Here is a 20,521-nt window from a genome sequence, read left to right as displayed (position 1 = left end):
AGGGGCCTGTTCACACAGCAGGTGCAGGTACCGGTATAGGCAGGAAGGAGTGGAGTATGTTGGAACAGGTTAGGAACTGAGCTGCAGGAATGCGGAGTAGGTGGAGCCGCAGGAGTGCGGAGTAGGCGGAGCCGCAGGAGTGCGGAGCAGACGGAGCCGCAGGAGTGTGGAGCAGGTGGAGCCGCATGAGTGCAGAGCAGGCAGAGCCGCAAGGGTACAGTGCAGGCGGAGCCGCAAGGGTGCAGAGCAGGCAGAGCTGCAAGGGTGCAGAGCAGGCAGGGCTGCAAAGGTGCAGAGCAGGCAGGGCTGCAAGGGTGCAGAGCACAGACAGGGAGGACACAAGGAAAGACAAAGAAGGTAAAGAAGCCAAGGACAAGGAGACTGACAGATAGAGGTAGGACAGAGTTCAGACAGGGAAACAGTACGAGACAATGTACAGGGACCGAAGGATACAGGGACCAGGATATTCTGCCTCCTGGAGAGCGGCCAGAGAAGTACTAGGCAAGGTACAGAAACAAAGCTAGGACAAGACAGAGACCAGGATATTCGCCTCCTGTTGGGCAGCCTAGACAAAGCTAGGCGTAAAGCCTCTCAGAGAAGGCGAGACATAGGACAGGGCCTGGCTTACTCAGCAGCAAGGAGCTAACTGAGTTGAGACATTGCATAGGCCATGTTCCAGTGGATGGGGCAGGCCCAGCCTAAATAGTCGAGGGCTCTAGGCAATTGGTCAGGGACACATTAACCAGGTGCACCCTGACTCCATAAGAAGCCATAATACTGAACTGGTTGGACAATGACGTTTAAAAGGAGGCCATGCATTTTCTGTAACTGAAGCTAGAGATTTTGACATTTCCGATGCATTCCCAGAGATGTCAATTGGAGAGCGTGGTGGTCGCAGATGTGAATTCTACACCACCACACGAGCTGCCACCTCTCCACCACCCGAGGTGCCGCACCCACCACCTTCTGTCTCTTTCCCATTCTCCCGCAGAATGAAAGTCGGCAAGGACAAGGTCCTCTCCCCTCTGTAACAGTCTGTCATTGTAATTTTTTTTGGGGGTGAACAATATCTATTACTGTGTATGTAACCCCTTGTCATGTACAGCACCATGGAATTAATGGCGCTATATAAATAACTAAATAATAATAATACTATATGGGTGTTTCTACTAGACAATCTATCAAACATGTTATTGAAGGATTTTTTTTTCTGACAACTCTGTTCAGCTGTGCACAAACTATGTCAACTTGGTAGCTATACCCCATTGGGTGTTGGCACAGTGTCATGTTGTCTACAGTCCCCAAATGTTATGTAGGTCCCTAATCTCATCTCTACTTCAGCAGCATGATGAATTAATAGGAAAAGAATGTGGTATTGGTGTAGCTGTTGTTTTCCTGACAAAGAAACTCAATAACATCAATGAGGTGTTTAGCTGCACACGGAATGGAGAAATAGTAAAGATGACAATTGACAAGTAGTTTCACATTTGAGATAAAACACAGTTCAACAAATTGCTTTAACTCTTACAACATTATATTCCAAAGCCTTGAAGAAAAAGATGAATATAGTGTGAACCAAATAGGTATGAATAATTAATCACACAAATGATGTAACATAATTCTAAACATACGCAAGCTATCAGTGGGGAAATTATTTTCTACTAAAAATTTATGTATGAGACTAGTGTCATCATGTGGAATGTTATGAGCCACAAAGTCCTTCAAATTGAAACTGTTCTGGATGTACTGTATAATTTTCTCTAGAAAATTGAAAGTACATGCCTTCTATGCTGCTTGCATTAAAGAACTGATTTGCCAGATATGTACGGAGTCAGGATGACCGGGCTGCGGGTACCTGTGCTGCGCCATTTCCAGAACTGTCAAGGCTACGTTCCCTGTTTCCCAGCGGAAAGAATAGGGTAATGGACAGGCCCCATTACACAGAAAGAAGGGTCATGTTTAGACAGGGAACCTGGCCGGAAGCTGAAGGAGAAAAAAAGCAAATCAAAACAGCAAAGATTGAGACAGAGAGACTCATTGCCAGAGAAAGTAAAAATAATCCCAAAACATTCTTTAACTACATAAATAGTAAGAAGCTAAAAAATGATAATGTTGGCCCCCTTAAAAATAGTCTGGGTGAAATGGTGGAGGAGGATGAGGAAAAAGCCAATATGCTAAATGACTTTTTTTCAACAGTGTTTACACAAGAAAATCCCATGACGGATAACATGATCAGGGATAAAAATTGTCCATTAAATGTCACCTGCTTAACCCAGCAGGAAGTACGGCGGCGTCTAAAAATCACTAAAATTGACAAATCCCCGGGCCCGGATGGGATACACCCACGAGTACTGCAGGAATTAAGCACAGTCATAGATAGACCATTATTTTTAATCTTTAAAGATTCCATAATAACAGGGTCTGTACCACAGGACTGGCGTATAGCAAATGTGGTGCCAATATTCAAAAAGGGGACAAAAACTGAACTTGGAAATTATAGGCCAGTAAGTTTAACCTCAACTGTGGGTAAAATCCTGGAGGGTTTTCTAAGAGATACTATACTGGAGTATCTGGAGAAGAATAAACTTATGACCAAATATCAACATGGGTTTACAAGGGACCCTTCCTGTCAGACTAATCTGATAAGCTTTTATGAAGAGGTAAGTTCCGGACTGGACCAAGGGAATGCAGTGGACGTGGTGTATATGGACTTTTCAAAAGCTTTTGATATGGTGCCACACAAAAGGTTGATACATAAAATGAGAACAATGGGGATAGGGGAAAATATGTGTAGGTAGGTTAAGAGCGGGCTCAGGGATAGGAAACAAAGGGTGGTTATTAATGGAGCACACTCGGACTGGGTCACGGTTAGCAGTGGGGTACCACAGGGGTCAGTTTTGGGCCCGCTTCTTTTTAACATATTTATTAATGACCTTGTAAGGGGCATAGAGAGTAGAATTTCAATATTTGCAGATGACACTAAACTCTGCAGGGTAATCAATTCAGAGGAGGACAATTTTATATTACAGGAGGATTTGTGTAAACTAGAAGCTTGGGCTGATAAATGGCAAATGAGCTTTAATAGGGATAAATGTAAGGTCATGCACTTGGGTAGAACGAACAAGATGTATAATTATGTGCTTAATTGTAAAACACTGGGCAAAACTGTCACTGAAAAAGACCTGGGTGTATGGGTGGACAACAAACTCACATTTAGTGGCCAGTGTCAGGCAGCTGCTGCAAAGGCAAATAAAATAATGGGATGCATTAAAAGAGGCATAGATGCTCAGGAGGAGAACATAATTTTACCTCTATATAAGTCACTAGTGCGACCACACTTAGAATACTGTGTACAGTTCTGGTCTCCGGTGTATAAGAAAGACATAGCTGAACTGGAGGGGGTGCAGAGAAGAGCGACCAAGGTTATTAGGGAACTGGGGGGTCTGCAATACCAAGACAGGTTATTACACTTGGGGTTATTTAGTTTGGAGAATCGAAGGCTTAGGGGTGATCTTATTACAATGTATAAATATATGAGGGGACAATACCAAGACCTATCTAATGATCTTTTTACTCTTAGACCTGTGACGGGGACAAGGGGGCATCCTCTACGTCTGGAGGAAAGAAGGTTTAAGCATACTAACAGACGCGGATTCTTTACTGTAAGAGCAGTGAGACTATGGAACTCTCTGCCATATGATGTTGTAATGAGTGATTCCCTACTAAAATTTAAGAAGGGACTGGATGCGTTTCTTGAAAAGTATAATATTACAGGGTATATACACTAGTTTCTTTAGTGTTGCGTTGATCCAGGGAGCTAGTCTGATTGCCGTATGTGGAGTCGGGAAGGAATTTTTTTCCCCAATGTGAAGCTTACTGTTTGCCACATGGGTTTTTTTTGCCTTCCTCTGGATCAACATGATAGAGCAAGTTAGGATAGGATGGGTTGAACTAGATGAACTTAAAGTCTCCCTTCAACCTTAATTACTATGTAGGAGTGAGTTCCCAGCTGTGACGATGTGAGCAGCAAGGTCGACAGTGCACTATGCACCCGAAGCGCCGATGCTGCGGCAAAATGCTGCAGACACACCCGGTGACCTAGAGGCATGGGGCCAGCTTAAGAGATATCGGTCAAGACATCAATGATTTTTGGCATGGACAAGCAGCGCATAGGAGGCTGAGTAGCGTGCTCTGTCCTTAGAGCAGTGGCTCTGCAAAGGACAGTTCCCATCGTCTCCCACCACTAAAAGTGGCACTACCATTTAGCAAGGCGCCGTTTGTCCAGTAACCGCCAGAAAGCGAGGCGCCATGCGCTCCTTGACTGTGAGTACAGCGCACGTGTGCAGTAGAGAGAGAACGTTCATGCCATGTGTTCAGCGTGGATAACCAATAATTAGAAGGCACAGAGGAATGACAGAGGACATTGGTACAGTCAGCAAGGTACTCCCTCAGCATTTTAAAAAACTTGCACTCCATGTGAGAGTCCCCTGCGCCTCAGGGACAGGGCAATGGGAGGGTCAGAAAAAACTCTCCCCAAACTTTGTCAGTTTTCCACTGCCTTTGCTGGCTTGGAGTTGTGTCTCTCTCTCACTTGTACTCCTTGCTTGGCCAACAAACTTTGACCTCTGCTGCCAACGTTTTCAGATGTAAATTTTTTGTAATAATTCCGCAAGAAGGGCCCTCTGTTCCTCCGACATTTTAGTACACCTGTCTGCCTCTGGAATAAGAGATGTAAAGTTCTCCTTGTAGCGTGGGTCTAGAAGTGTCACCATTCAGTATTGCCCGTCTCCCAAAATTTTGATAACGTGAGGGTGACAGGAAAGGCACCATAACATAAGCTCAGCCATGCTGTCATGCCAGTCATGCCTGGCATTGCCGCTTTGCCCCCAGTGCCGGGTCCCTGCGGGCGCCCAGGAGGTCTCTCATGTCTTATGCTGCAAGAATCCTGGAGCAGTGTGCACATGCACCTCATGACTGTTGTGCTGCAAGATGCCTGGAGCAGTGTGCATGCGCACCTCACCTCTTGGCTGCATGCCGTGGCTGTGTGACCAGCTGTCTCTGCTCTGCCTGCGGCAATCCTCTGTGTTCCTGAAGACCCTGATCATGTGACCTTTCCAGCACTGTCTGATGCAGCAGTCCTCTCTGTGTTTCTGGAGCCCCTGATCATGTGACCTTTCCTATGTTACAGCACTGTCTGACCCAGCAAACCTCTCAGTGTTTCTAGAGCCCCTGATCATGTGACCTTCTCTATGGTCCAGTCCAGTCTGACCTAGCAATGCTCTCTATGATCCTGGAGGACTGAACCGGAAGTCCCCTCTGGTCCTGACCTGGAAGTGCAGGTGCGAATGCCCTATATTAGACCACCCCTTCCTATGGTCGGGGCCTGATTACCGTGTTGCTTCCCTGCATGGCTGCTTGGTCTGCTCGATCGCTCCCCGTATTCTGTGCCCCTGCATGCTGCCCTATCGTGCGTCTCTGCACACGCTCTGTGCTTGTATTCTGCCTCTTGTCCTGTGCCATGTCTTGTGTTGTCCTTTGTGCCATGTTTTGTCACTGTCATGGTTTGACTTGTAGTCCTTCCTGTGTTCTCTGCCTTGCCTGTTTTGCCATGTCTTGCCTTTGCTATGCTTTGACTTGTAGTCCATCCTGTGTTCTCTGCCTTTGCCTGCTTTGCCATGTCTTGCCTATGCTCTGTAGTGCTCTGTTGTGCCTCCTGTTATACGCACCATTCCTGCTCTGACCTATGGTGCTTCTCAAGCACATTTCCAGGCTAGTCTTAAGGTTCTTCCTTGACCCAGCTCTGGGCTTCGGCCTACGCTCCGCTGCTAGACCTGTTCTCTGCCTGGTGCTCTGTTGTGCCTCCTGGCACACGCACCATTCCTGCTCTGAACTATGGTGCTTCTTAAGCACATTTCCAGGCTAGTCTCAAGGTTCTTCCTTGACCCGGCTCTGAGCTTCAGCCTGCGCTCCGCTGCTAGCTCTGTATTCTGCCTTGCTCTGTTGTGTCTCCTGGCACACTCTCCTTTCCTATATTGTCTGTACCTGGCTCTGTGCTTCTGCCTAGGTTTCCGCTCCTTGCTTTGTCCTTGCCATTCCTTGTTACCCCACTGGTTTCCTCGCTCGATTCCTGTGCCTCAGTCGTGCCGTTTGCTTGTGTCTCAGCCATGTGCACTGGCCAGTGAGGCATGTCCCCTGCCTCGAATCCTGGCGTGGCTCCTAGCACACACCCTGCCTCAGACCCTGGCGTGGCTCCTACCACGCACCCTGCCTTGAACCCTGGCGTGGCTCCTAGCACGCACCCTGTCTTGGACTCTGGCATGTCTCCTAGCACGCATCCTCTCTTGAACTCTGGCATGTCTCCTAGCATGCATCCTCTCTTGAACTCTGGCGTGTCTCCTAGCACGCATCCTCTTTTGAACTCTGGCGTGTCTACTAGCAGGCCTCCTGCCTTGAAACCCTGGTGTGTTTCCTAGCACGTACCCTGCCTTGGACCCTGGTATGTTTTCTAGCACATGTTATGCCTTGAACATTTGGCGTGCCCCTGCACGCACTTTGCTGTGTTTCACTGTTTATGCCTTGCACCCGATTAAAGCTTGAAACCACGTTTATTGAAGAAACCCAGTGACCTCGCTTTATGCTTTGCATCCTGCTCATTCCTGTTGTTAGACGCTCACTAGTGTCCCCCTGAGCCGGCTGTCTGGTCCCAGCAGTCGTGGTGGCTCACCCCCTTGGTCTTGCCCCTGACACTCCCTGTATAGGGGTGGTTTTTCACAAGGTCAGCTCGCCCTCGGCGGGTGGGTGCCACGACCCAGAGGGTCCACTCAAAAAATCGGCTCAGCATTAGCTGAGTCCATCACAGATAATCAGGCCCTGGACTCCGCTGGTACCTCGGCTACTCTTTAATTGGACTGGTGTTTCCTTCTGAAGAATCAGACTTGGTTTATGTTTCCTTAACTTGCTTGGAATATTGAGGCAGCCAGAGAATGAAGACTTCCACGTCTACTCGCTGCACTCTCCTCTGGCTACCCGTTTCTTCGTCTGCGGCTCCTGTATCCTAACCAGTGCAGATGTCCGTTTCAAGATGGCGGAAAAACGCTATGAGGAATGGCTTGCAAATACTCTGGTTTTTGCATAAATTTTTTTTTCCCGGCCCTGGTAAGAGGGGGCTTAAAGAAGGGGGTACTGTCACGCCTGCCATGCCTGTCATGCCGCTTTTCCCCCAGTGCCGGGTCCCTGCAGGCGCCCTGGAGGTCTCTCATGTCTTATGCTGCAAGATCCCTGGAGCAGTGTGCACATGCACCTCGTGACTGTTGTGCTGCAAGATGCCTGGAGCAGTGTGCATGCGCACCTCACCTTGTGGCTGCATCCCGTGGCTGTGTGACCAGCTGTCTCTGCTCTGCCTGCGGCAATATTCTGTGTTCCTGAAGACCCTGATCATGTGACCTTTCCAGCACTGTCTGATGCAGCAGTCCTCTCTGTGTTTCTGGATCCCTTGATCATGTGACCTTTCCTATGTTCCAGCATTGTCTGACCCAGCTAACGTCTCAATGTTTCTGGAGCCCCTGATCATGTGACCTTCTCTATGGTCCAGCCCAGTCTGATCTAGCAATGCTCTCTATGATCCTGGAGGACTGAACCGGAAGTCCCCTCCTGCTCCTGACCTTGAAGTGCAGGTGCGAATGCCCTATATTAGACCACCCCTTCCTATGGTCGGGGCCTGATTACCGTGTTGCTTCTCTGCATGGCTGCTTGGTCTGCTCGGTCACTCCCCGTATTCTGTGCCCCTGCACTCTGCCCTGTCGTGCATTTCTGCACACGCTCTGTGCTTGTATTCTGCCTCTTGTCCTGTGCCGTGTCTTGTGTTGTCCTTTGTGCCATGTTTTGTCACTGTCATGGTTTGACTTGTAGTCCTTCCTGTGTTCTCTGCCTTGCCTGTTTTGCCATGTCTTGCCTTTGCTATGCTTTGACTTGTAGTCCTTCCTGTGTTCTCTGCCTTTGCCTGCTTTGCCATGTCTTGCCTTTGCTCTGTGGTGCTCTGTTGTGCCTCCTGTCACATGCACCATTCCTGCTCTGACCTATGGTGCTTCTCAAGCACATTTCCAGGCTAGTCTTAAGGTTCTTCCTTGACCCAGCTCTGGGCTTCGGCCTACGCTCCGCTGCTAGACCTGTTCTCTGCCTGGTGCTCTGTTGTGCCTCCTGGCACACGCACCATTCCTGCTCTGAACTATGGTGCTTCTTAAGCACATTTCCAGGCTAGTCTCAAGGTTCTTCCTTGACCCGGCTCTGAGCTTCAGCCTGCGCTCCGCTGCTAGCTCTGTATTCTGCCTTGCTCTGTTGTGTCTCCTGGCACACTCTCCTTTCCTATATTGTCTGTACCTGGCTCTGTGCTTCTGCCTAGGTTTCCGCTCCTTGCTTTGTCCTTGCCATTCCTTGTTACCCCACTGGTTTCCTCGCTCGATTCCTGTGCCTCAGTCGTGCCGTTTGCTTGTGTCTCAGCCATGTGCACTGGCCAGTGAGGCATGTCCCCTGCCTCGAACCCTGGCGTGGCTCCTAGCACACACCCTGCCTCAGACCCTGGCGTGGCTCCTACCACGCACCCTGCCTTGAACCCTGGCGTGGCTCCTAGCACGCACCCTGTCTTGGACTCTGGCATGTCTCCTAGCACGCATCCTCTCTTGAACTCTGGCATGTCTCCTAGCATGCATCCTCTCTTGAACTCTGGCGTGTCTCCTAGCACGCATCCTCTTTTGAACTCTGGCGTGTCTACTAGCAGGCCTCCTGCCTTGAAACCCTGGTGTGTTTCCTAGCACGTACCCTGCCTTGGACCCTGGTATGTTTTCTAGCACATGTTATGCCTTGAACATTTGGCGTGCCCCTGCACGCACTTTGCTGTGTTTCACTGTTTATGCCTTGCACCCGATTAAAGCTTGAAACCACGTTTATTGAAGAAACCCAGTGACCTCGCTTTATGCTTTGCATCCTGCTCATTCCTGTTGTTAGACGCTCACTAGTGTCCCCCTGAGCCGGCTGTCTGGTCCCAGCAGTCGTGGTGGCTCACCCCCTTGGTCTTGCCCCTGACACTCCCTGTATAGGGGTGGTTTTTCACAAGGTCAGCTCGCCCTCGGCGGGTGGGTGCCACGACCCAGAGGGTCCACTCAAAAAATCGGCTCAGCATTAGCTGAGTCCATCACAGATAATCAGGCCCTGGACTCCGCTGGTACCTCGGCTACTCTTTAATTGGACTGGTGTTTCCTTCTGAAGAATCAGACTTGGTTTATGTTTCCTTAACTTGCTTGGAATATTGAGGCAGCCAGAGAATGAAGACTTCCACGTCTACTCGCTGCACTCTCCTCTGGCTACCCGTTTCTTCGTCTGCGGCTCCTGTATCCTAACCAGTGCAGATGTCCGTTTCAAGATGGCGGAAAAACGCTATGAGGAATGGCTTGCAAATACTCTGGTTTTTGCATAAATTTTTTTTTTCCCGGCCCTGGTAAGAGGGGGCTTAAAGAAGGGGGTACTGTCACGCCTGCCATGCCTGTCATGCCGCTTTTCCCCCAGTGCCGGGTCCCTGCAGGCGCCCTGGAGGTCTCTCATGTCTTATGCTGCAAGATCCCTGGAGCAGTGTGCACATGCACCTCGTGACTGTTGTGCTGCAAGATGCCTGGAGCAGTGTGCATGCGCACCTCACCTTGTGGCTGCATCCCGTGGCTGTGTGACCAGCTGTCTCTGCTCTGCCTGCGGCAATATTCTGTGTTCCTGAAGACCCTGATCATGTGACCTTTCCAGCACTGTCTGATGCAGCAGTCCTCTCTGTGTTTCTGGATCCCTTGATCATGTGACCTTTCCTATGTTCCAGCATTGTCTGACCCAGCTAACGTCTCAATGTTTCTGGAGCCCCTGATCATGTGACCTTCTCTATGGTCCAGCCCAGTCTGATCTAGCAATGCTCTCTATGATCCTGGAGGACTGAACCGGAAGTCCCCTCCTGCTCCTGACCTTGAAGTGCAGGTGCGAATGCCCTATATTAGACCACCCCTTCCTATGGTCGGGGCCTGATTACCGTGTTGCTTCTCTGCATGGCTGCTTGGTCTGCTCGGTCACTCCCCGTATTCTGTGCCCCTGCACTCTGCCCTGTCGTGCATCTCTGCACACGCTCTGTGCTTGTATTCTGCCTCTTGTCCTGTGCCGTGTCTTGTGTTGTCCTTTGTGCCATGTTTTGTCACTGTCATGGTTTGACTTGTAGTCCTTCCTGTGTTCTCTGCCTTGCCTGTTTTGCCATGTCTTGCCTTTGCTATGCTTTGACTTGTAGTCCTTCCTGTGTTCTCTGCCTTTGCCTGCTTTGCCATGTCTTGCCTTTGCTCTGTGGTGCTCTGTTGTGCCTCCTGTCACATGCACCATTCCTGCTCTGACCTATGGTGCTTCTCAAGCACATTTCCAGGCTAGTCTCGAGGTTCTTCCTTGAACCCGGCTCTGGGCTTCGGCCTACGCTCTGCCTGGTGCTCTGTAGTGCCTCCTGGCACATGCACCATTCCTGCTCTGACCTATGGTGCTTCTCAAGCACATTTCTAGGCTAGTCTCAAGGTTCTTCCTTGACCCGGCTCTGGGCTTCGGCCTACGCTCCGCTGCTAGCCCTGTTCTCTGCCTCGTGCTCTGTTGTGCCTCCTGGCACACGCAACATTCCTGCTCTGACCTATGGTGCTTCTCAAGCACATTTCCAGGCTAGTCTCAAGGTTCATCCTTGATCCGGCTCTGGGCTTCGACCTACGCTCCGCTGCTAGCCCTGTTCTCTGCCTGGTGCTCTGTTGTGCCTCCTGGCACACGCACCATTCCTGCTCTGACCTATAGTGCTTCTCAAGCACATTTCCAGGCTAGTCTCAAGGATCTTCCTTGACCCGGCTCTGGGCTTCGGCCTACGCTCTGCTGCTAGCTCTGTATTCTGCCTTGCTCTGTTGTGCCTCCTGGCACACTCTCCTTTCCTGCATTGTCTGTACCCGGCTCTGTGCTTCTGCGTAGGTTTCCGCTCCTTGCTTTGTCCTTGCCTTTCCTTGTTACCCCACTGGTTTCCTAGCTCGCTTCCTGTGCCTTAGTCGTGCCTCTTGCTTGTGTCTTAGCTGTGTGCACTGGCCAGTGAGGCGTGTCCCCTGCCTCGAACCCTGGCGTGGCTCCTGGCACGCACCCTGCCTCGCACCCTGGCGTGGCTCCTAGCACGCATCCTGCCTTGAACCCTGGCATGGCTTCTAGCACGCACCCTGCCTTGAACCCTGACTTGCCTTCCAGATTCCCAAAACCTGCCGACCGCTGCCAGAGGTCCGGAACCAGATGTGTTGTGAGTTCATTTTCCCCTTTACCATTGAGGTCTGATGAACTCCCTCTTCTGGTGAAGGAAGGTAGTGAGGCTGATTACAAAGCACCTGAGCAGAATGATGATGACTGGGTGACTGGGATTGCTGACTGGATATAAGGCAGCCGACGCCCTTCTGCCTTGTGGGTGATTACTCTGAGGGATTCTTGGAGACCAGTCTGATTCCTGCTCCTCAAAAGCTAAGTTTCTCTCTACTTTTGCATTTGTGTTTTGGTTTTGTTTTGCCTTGTTTTTCTGGATTTCTGCCTTTCCCTGCTGGTGAGCTGAATTCCTTTTTGCTCTGTCTTCAGATAATACCTGAGTAATGATATAGTCTTTTTGAAGCCTAGCGTCTTCAGGGCTTTTTTCCCTATCAGTCTGTTGGCTCTTGTTTTTGAGAGGGTTTTGGCGGATTGCAGACAGCAGCTTTTCTATTCTGTCCTATTTAGTTAGCTTAGGCCCCATCATTTGCTCAGCCTATCTTTCTATCTGTGTGAGTGTTTTTTCATCTTGCTTCACCGTCATTATATGTTGGGGGCTGCCTATTGCTTTGGGGTCTGCTCTGGGGCAGTTTAGATTTCCCTTTCTGTCTTTAGGCTATGTAGTTCTCTGGCTGTGATCGAGGGGTCTAGGGCACCGAAGGAACCCCCCACGGCTACAGCTAGTTGTTGTTAGGTTCAGGGGTCTGCAATCCGATGGCTGCCAACTTCTCTGGTTTCTGGACTTAGCTAGTATTTCTGTTTTTGCCTCCTACGGTGACTCATTCATAACACAGATGACTGTGGCCTGATGTCCGGAGCTGATTTCCGCAGCCTGATGCCTGGATCCTGTCGGTTGTTGCCAGTAGTCCGGAGTCTGATGCCATCGCACCCTGCCTTGGACCCTGGTGTGTCTTCTGGCATGCACACTGCCTTGGACCCTGGTGTGTCTCCTAGCACGCACTCTGTCTTAGACTCTGGCGTGTCTCCTAGCACGCATCCTCTCTTGAACTCTGGTGTGTCCCCTAGCACGCATCCTCTCTTGAACTTTGGGGTGTCTCCTAGCACGCATCCTCTCTTGAACTCTGGCGTGTCTCCTAGCAGGCCTTCTTCCTTGAAACCCTGGTGTGTCTTCTAGCACATACCCTGCCTTGGACCCTGGTATGTTTTCTAGCACGTGTTATGCCTTGAACATTTGGCGTGCCCCTGCACGCACTTTGCTGTGTTTCACTGTTTATGCCTTGCACCTGATTAAAGCTTGAAACCACGTTTATTGAAGAAAACCAGTGACCTCGCTTTATGTTTTGCATCCTGCTCGTTCCTGTTGTTAGACACTCACTAGTGTCCCCCTGAGCCGGCCGTCTGGTCCCAGCAGTCGTGGTGGCTCACCCCCTTGGTCTTGCCCCTGACACTCCCTCTATAGGGGGTGGTTTCTCACAAGGTCAGCTCGCCCTCAGTGGGTGGGTGCCACGTCCCAGAGGGTCCACTCAAAAAATCGGCTCAGCAGAAGCTGAGTCCATCACACATGCGTGCAAGACTGATAACAGTCAATACTTCTGTGTCCTCACTAAGAGGACGACTAACCATGCTCTCCTCCTCCTCCTTGTCCTCAGGCCTCCAACACTTAGAACTAACCTCAGTAATATCATTGTACAAACATCATTGTAAATAACTTCTTGTAAATACACCCCTGAATTTTTTGTCTTCCCCACCTCATTTTAGATTGTAAGTTGTTATGAGCAGGACTGTTTTGTTTTGGTTTAATTATTGTTATCGTTGTTACTTAGTGTAGATTGTAAACTGTCACCAGCAGGGTAGTTTTGTTTTGGTTTAATTATTGGATTATTGTTATCGTTGTTACTTAGGACTGTTGTGTTTGAAACTGTTAAACTGTAAATATGTTTTTGCTCTATAATAACTCTCAATCTTCAAATTAGAACACAGATAAGCAGGATGGAGACGATATTTATGGTGTCATTGATGCTCACCCTCTTTGTGGATTCGTCAAAGTTTTGGAGGATGTTACATATGTCAGACATCCATGTCCACTCCTCACATGTTATGTGTGAAGACAGAACTGAATACCGACAATCTTGTTGATGCTGGTAGACTAATCATCAACTGCCCTCTTCTGCTCACAAATCTTTTCTAACATCTGAAGGGTAGTGTTCCAAGGTCTGGGTGCATCACACACCAGTCGTTGAGCCATAAGCTGCAAGCGCTGCTGAATCACAGCAAGGGCGGATGAAGCTGTAGCTGACTTTATAAAATGGGTATTTCTAGCGTTGCAATTTTCCGAACAGATCTGCCAGCTCCGTGTCGCTTTTCAAAAAGCATTGACCAATTTGGTTAAGCGCATTAGCCATTCATGGCATGTGTGTGAGCTCGCCTCGCCACAGAGCAGACACCAGGTTCCAGCCATTGCCACACACAACCATGCCTGGCTGTGGGTTCAGCCGTCTCAGCCACCGATCTGCCTGCCCTTTCATAGCTGTCCACAACTCTTCAGCATTTTGGGGTTTGTCACAGAAGCATATTAGCTTCAGCACAGCCTGTTGCCGCTTTCATTTGACAGTGCTTCCAGCTTGTGACTGATGTGCTCCTTTCAGACATGGAGGCTGAAGAGGAGGAGGAGGAGGTACAGGAGCTGTACACAGTGGAGGCAACCCTGATTGACATAGGGCCCGCAATACTCGGGGTTTGGGAGGACGTGCACCATACCAAGGTTGGAGTGGGTCCTGGCTTCCACTATGTTAACCCATTGTGCCCTCACTGAGATGTACTGTCCCTGACCACAAGCACTTGTTCACATGTTTGTGGTTAGGTGGACTTTCCAAGTAACAGCATTGTGGAGGGCACGGGTTATGTTGTGGGACACGTGCTTGTTTGTGTAATGTCGTGATGGCATACCCGGAGAAATAGTGGCGGGTGGGGACAGAGTACCTTGTTACTGTCACCGCCATCAGGTTGCGGAAAGCGTCCGTCTCCCACGAGCCTAAAATGCAACATTTAGAGCGCAAGCAGAAGAGAAATTTGTGAATTTAGTACTGTGGCCTGTGGGCCGTTGGCTGCATATTTCCGCTTACGGTCCAATGACTGGGGTATGGACAACTGACGGCTGCGCTGGGACAAGAATGTGGACGTGCTTGATGATGGTGCTGTTTGACTGTTGTCAAAGGCAGGTGCAGTGCAGGAGGCATCTTCGCATGCAACATGGACAGGGGATTGGCTTACGCGCACAACAGTGGAGGAAGCAGTGGTATCACCCACAGACACTGTTCATGGAGCCTGGTGTTCAACCAACAAAGTCGGGAGCTTTACTGCCATATGCCTGATCATGCTGGCGGTGGTAAGGCTGGTAGTTTTACTACCCCTGCTGATGCGGCCATGGCCGGTGTTGCAAATGTCCTTTTTGGGGTTATCGGCAGAGTCTTTAAAAAAAAAAACAACATTGGTAGGGGGACATTCATTGTCTCAATCTGTGATGTATAGCATACAGTTCATATAGCGTCTTGTGCTTGGGTGCGAGGAAAACACAGGAGACACAGGTGCGATTAGAAAGGACTTGTATTACTTCATACAAGTAATGAAAAGGGTTCACACAGTTTGCAGATACAAGGCAGGAGACACAGCGGCAAGAGTAAACTTTTAGCACAGCAGAAGTTCCACAACAGGTTCAGGGTCTCTCTCTATTACTTCCTACTTCCCTTATAACTGTGGATTTAGCAGGCAGCAAGTTTCCAGTGTCACAAGTGTTCCCAAGTTCATCAGCAGGCGGTGGCTGGAGTACCAAGTCCAAGGCTTCAAAGAGCCAGGTCACAGGCTAACAGCAGACTTGATTCTGAAGCACAGATTGATCAGCTGAGGCTGCTTAAAAGGCAAGAGGGAGAGAATCAGGGTGGGAACATAAAAGCTGGAAACTCTGTACTAACTGAGGGCAAGATAGCTGCAGCAGGACAGAAAGCAAAATGGCCGACAGAAAAACCTAAGTTTGAAAAACATGTTCACAGAGACTGAGAACCTTACACCCTCTCCCACACCACCTCCTCACCTCAACACCTGTCTTTTGGTGTTCCCCAAGGCTCTGTTCTAGGACTCCTTCTGTTCTCCATCTACACCTTCGGCCTGGGACAGCTGATATAATGGCACGGTTTGCAATATCATCACTACGCCGATGACACGCAGATCTACCTATCTGTACCTGACATCACCTCCTTACTAACCAAAATCACACGTCTTCCCGCTATATCATCCTTCTTTTCTGCTCGCTTTCAAAAAGTGGACATTGACAAATCAGAATACATCTTCTTTCAAGCATCTAACGCTGAGTACACCTGAGAGCTGTGTATACCTCATTCGGTACCACTTTAGTAAGAGGTAAACTTTGCCCTAGAGAAAATTATTTTCCAGACATTCACTGCCTTTTTTGCAGCTGTGATCTTGATCTTATTGGTGTGAATGTGGTAAATTTGTGCCATTCCTTTAACCCCTTCCCGACCTTTCGACGCCACATAGGCAACATGAAAGTCGGTGCCAATCCGACCCATGACGCCCATGTGGCGTCATGAAAAGATCTCCCTCCTGCGGGTCGGGTGACGGAGTTCAATGAAAGTTCACCCAACCTGCCATTACAGGAGGACCTAGACTTGCCCCCGGGGGGGTGGCTTCACCCCCTGGGGCTACGATCATGCCTGGTGACCTTTCTGTCACCCCACTCATATCTGATTGGAGCTAGCGTCCATGTGCCGGTAGCCCTCCAATCAGATGTGGAGGGGTGGAGTAAAATGATGGCTGCCTCGTTCCTCAGCTTTATCCCGTCTGTGGAAGCTGAGGAACCAGGTGCCCGACTGCCGCCCTGACCTGCGGTTGCCGCCGCCGCCTCTATCATCGCCGCTGCTGCCGCTGCCACCACTGACATCCGGTAATCCCGTCTTCTCCCCCGCCGCCTAATTCCAGCCCCCCCACCTCCGCTCACTCTCCCCTGTCCCCCTGATCATCCCCCGCACCCCTAATCCTCCCCTGTTATGAATGGGTCACTGAGGAGGATAAAGAACCAGGCTAAGCCACCAGAAAATCAGGTTGGTAGCTCAGTGGATTGCAGACCCCTGATCCTATCCACACAACTAGCAATAGTCGAGGAGCGTACCTATGATGCCCTAGACACCTCGGCACAGCCGCAGAACTAACTCAGCCTAAAGCAAGAAAGGTGAAATCTTAACTGCCCCGGAGCAGACCCCAAAGGAATAGACAGCCCCCAAACATATATTGTCGGTGAGACAAGATGAAAACACAAATGCAGGCAGAAAAATAGACTGAGCATATGATGGGGCCCAAGCTGGCTACACAGGACAGGAAAGGAAAGACATTGTCTGCAATCACGTAAAAACCCTAAAAAATCCAACACGTCTGATGCACAAAAAACACTGAAGTCACACGACTTCACCCCCACTATATCAGCACTCTGGTATATACTGAAAGCAAAGTAAAAAGAGACCAATATAACAGGGGACAGAACAAACTGACACAAGCAGTAACATATGGGCGGTGATCCAGCACAGCCCCAGCAGGAGCAAGCTGACTCGCGCAAAACAGAGATAGACAAAACCAGATCAAATGCAAAAAGATTAGCAAATGAACCACTTAGCTGAACCATGCAGGAACAGAGCAGGAGACATCAGACATCAGATCTCAGAAGGCACAGGAAGAAAATCACCATCAGGGATTGAAGGAAGTCAGCTGTCTTAAATACACCAGTCAGAAACCCCAGATCTCCAATCGTCATCATCATGATCAGGTGGCAAGCCTCTGTCAATCTGACAAGCTCCACTACCTCCAATAAACAGAGGGAGCCCAGAAAGAGAACTCGCAACACCTCTGTCAATCTGACCAGCTCCACTACCTTCAGTAACCACCAGAGGGAGCCTGGTGGTTCACAACAGTATCCCCCTTTGAGGAGGGGTCACCGAACCCTCATCCATGCCACCAAGCTGTTCAGGATGGGCCCGATGAAAAGCACGAACCAATCTTTCGGCAAGAATGTCAGAAGCAGAGACCCAAGAATTGTCCTCCTGGCCATAACCCTTCCACTTGACCAAGTACTGGAGTCTCCGTCTAGCCAAATGAGAATCCAATATCTTCTCTACCTCATACTCCAAATTACCTTTAACCAATACAGGGTCAGGAGATGCCGCCATGGGAACTACTGGCTCCACAAACCTCTTCAACAAAGATTTATGAAAAACGTTATGAATCTTAAACGTAACTGGAAGAGCCAAATGAAAAGAAACGGGGTTAAGGATTTCCAAAATCTTATAAGGTCCAATGAATCTTGGCTTGAATTTTGGAGACACAACCTTCATAGGAATATTTTTTGAAGACAACCAAATCATATCACCCACTTTAAACCGGGGACCAATGGTCCTATGCCGGTTAGAAAACAGTTGGGTCTTTCCTGAGAGTGGGACAACTTATCCACTACTTGGACCCAAATCTGCTGCATTCTCTCTACCACAGAATCCACACTTGGGCAGGCCGAAGATTTCACCTGCCCTGAATAAAATAGAGGATGAAACCCAAAGTTACAGAAAAAAGGTGACATCAAAGTGGCAGAACTAGCCCTATTGTTTAGCACGAATTCGGCCAAGGGAAAAAATGAGACCCAGTCATCCTGATCAGCAGATATGAAACATCCCAAATAGGATTCCAAAGTCTGGTTTGTTCTCTCAGTCTGCCCATTGGTCTGAGGATTAAATGCAGAGGAGAAGGATAACTGAATTCCCAGTTTAGAACAAAAAGCTCTCCAAAATCAGGAAACAAACTGGACTCCTTTGTCTGACATAATGTTCTCAGGAATCCTGTGCAAACGAATCACCTGTTGTAAAAACAAGGGCACCAACTCAGAAGAAGATAGCACCTTTGGGAGTGGTACAAGATGGACCATCTTAGAAAATCTATCACAGATCACCCAGATAACAGTCATTCTCTGAAAGACAGGAAGATCAGAAATAAAATCCATTGAGATATGGGTCCATGGCCTCCTAGGGACTGGCAGGGGCATCAACATACCACTAGAACGAGAACAGGGCTTGGACCGAGAACAAGTCCCACAGGACTGCACAAAATTCCTGACATCACGACATAAGGCAGGCCGCCAAAAAGACCGACTCTCCAAATCTCTGGTACCAAAAATACCTGGATGACCAGCCAACGTGGAGCAATGAATTTCAGACATTACTCTTTTTCTCCACTGGTCAGGGACATACAATTTTCCCATAGGGCAATGTTCAGGTTTGTCCTCCTGAAATTCCTCCAGGGCACGTCTCAAATCGGGTGAGATGGCGGAAAGAACTACACCCTCATTTAGAATGGTAGTAGGCTCGGTCACATCAAGAGAATCCGCAAAGAAACTCCTAGAAAGGGCGTCCACCTTAACATTCTTAGTGCCCGGAAGAAAAGAGACCACAAAATTAAAATGCATGAAAAACAAGGCCCACCTAGCCTGTCTAGGATTCAAGTGTTTAGCTGATTCAAGATAAATCAAATTCTTGTGGTCAGTGAAGACCACAACTTGATGTCTAGCTCCCTCCAACCAATGTCTCCACTCTTCAAATGCCCATTTCATGGCCAACAATTCCTGATTCCCCACGTCATAGTTGCGTTCAGATGGGGAAAATTTTCGAGAAAAGAAGGCACAGGGATTCATCTTAGAAGTCACTGGATTTCTTTGGGACAAAACGGCTCCTGCACCAATCTCAGAAGCATCTCCCTCCACCTGAAATGAGAGTGAGACATCAGGTTGCCGTAGAACTGGAGCAGAAGTGAATCTCCGCTTAAGCTCCTGAAATGTCGCGGCTGCCTCTGGAGACCAATTCACCACATCAGCGCCCTTTTTAATCAAATTAGTCAGTGGTTTAACAATAACAGAAAAATTACTTATAAATTACGGTAGAAATTAGCAAAACCCAAAAACGTCTGGAGAGCCTTCAGAGAAGTGGGTTGAACCCAATCATAAATATCCTGTACCTTGGCCGGGTCCATTTCAATAGTAGACGAGGACAAAATGAATCCCAAAAATGAAATCCTCTGTACACCAAAGAGACACTTCGATCCTTTAACATACAGAGAATTTTCTCTCAAAATCCGGAACACAGTCTGGATATGTTCCACATGAGAATCCCAATCACTGGAAAAGATGAAAATATCATCCAGATGAATGATCAAAAACGTATCCACAAAGTCCCGGAAAATATCGTTCATAAAATATTGGAAGACAGAAGGGGCATTAGTGAGCCCAAAAGACATCACCAGGTACTCAAAATGTCCCTCCGGGGTATTAAAAGTCGTCTTCCATTCATCCCTGTGCTTGATGCGAATAAGATTATATGCCCCCTGAGGTCAAGTTTGGTAAACCAACAGGCACTTTTAACTCTGGAAAATAAATCAGGGGTAACGGGTACTGATATTTAACAGTGATTTCATTAAGGGAACGATAGTCAATACATGGCCTTAATGAGCCATCTTTCTTGGCCACAAAACAATCAGCACCTAAAGGTGAAGAGGATGGTCTAATATGACCCTTCTTCAATGACTCCTTGATATAAGATCGCATAGCATCATGTTCGGGTACCTATAAGTTGAAAAGTCGACCCTTGGGAAATTTACACCCGGGCATTAACTCAATTGCACAGTCATAACTCCTATAAGGAGGCAAAGACACAGACTTACTCTCACTAAATACATCAGAAAAATCAGCCAAATAGTCAGGAATATCATGAGGCTGGGGAGAGGTGAAGAAATCAGGAGTGTCACTGAGAACACATTGACAACCCCAACTCACCACAGACAGATTTCCAGTCCAAAACAGGATTATGAGTTTGCAACCAAGGAAAACCCAGAACAATAGTATCATGCAAATTGTGCAACACCAAAATTTACAATTTTCTTGGTGGTCCGGGGCGACCTGCATTATCACCTGGGTCCAAAACTGGGGTAGCATCAATACCCCTCAAAGGGACAGGAGTCCGCAGGGGTATCATGGGAAAACCACAACATTTGACAAAGTCAAAATCCATCAGATTCAAAGCTGCTCCTGAATCAACAAAAGCCTTAGCGGAAAATGTAGACAATGAGCAGATCAAGGTAATTGCCAAAAGAAACTTAGGCTGTACACTGCCCACCGCAAATGCGTGAGAAACGCTTTTCT

Source organism: Dendrobates tinctorius, unplaced genomic scaffold (assembly GCF_039654945.1).
Source record: "Dendrobates tinctorius isolate UK_male_01 unplaced genomic scaffold, ASM3965494v1 ptg000325l, whole genome shotgun sequence".
Classification (NCBI taxonomy): domain Eukaryota; kingdom Metazoa; phylum Chordata; class Amphibia; order Anura; family Dendrobatidae; genus Dendrobates; species Dendrobates tinctorius.
Note: the sequence above shows the minus strand (reverse complement) of the source record.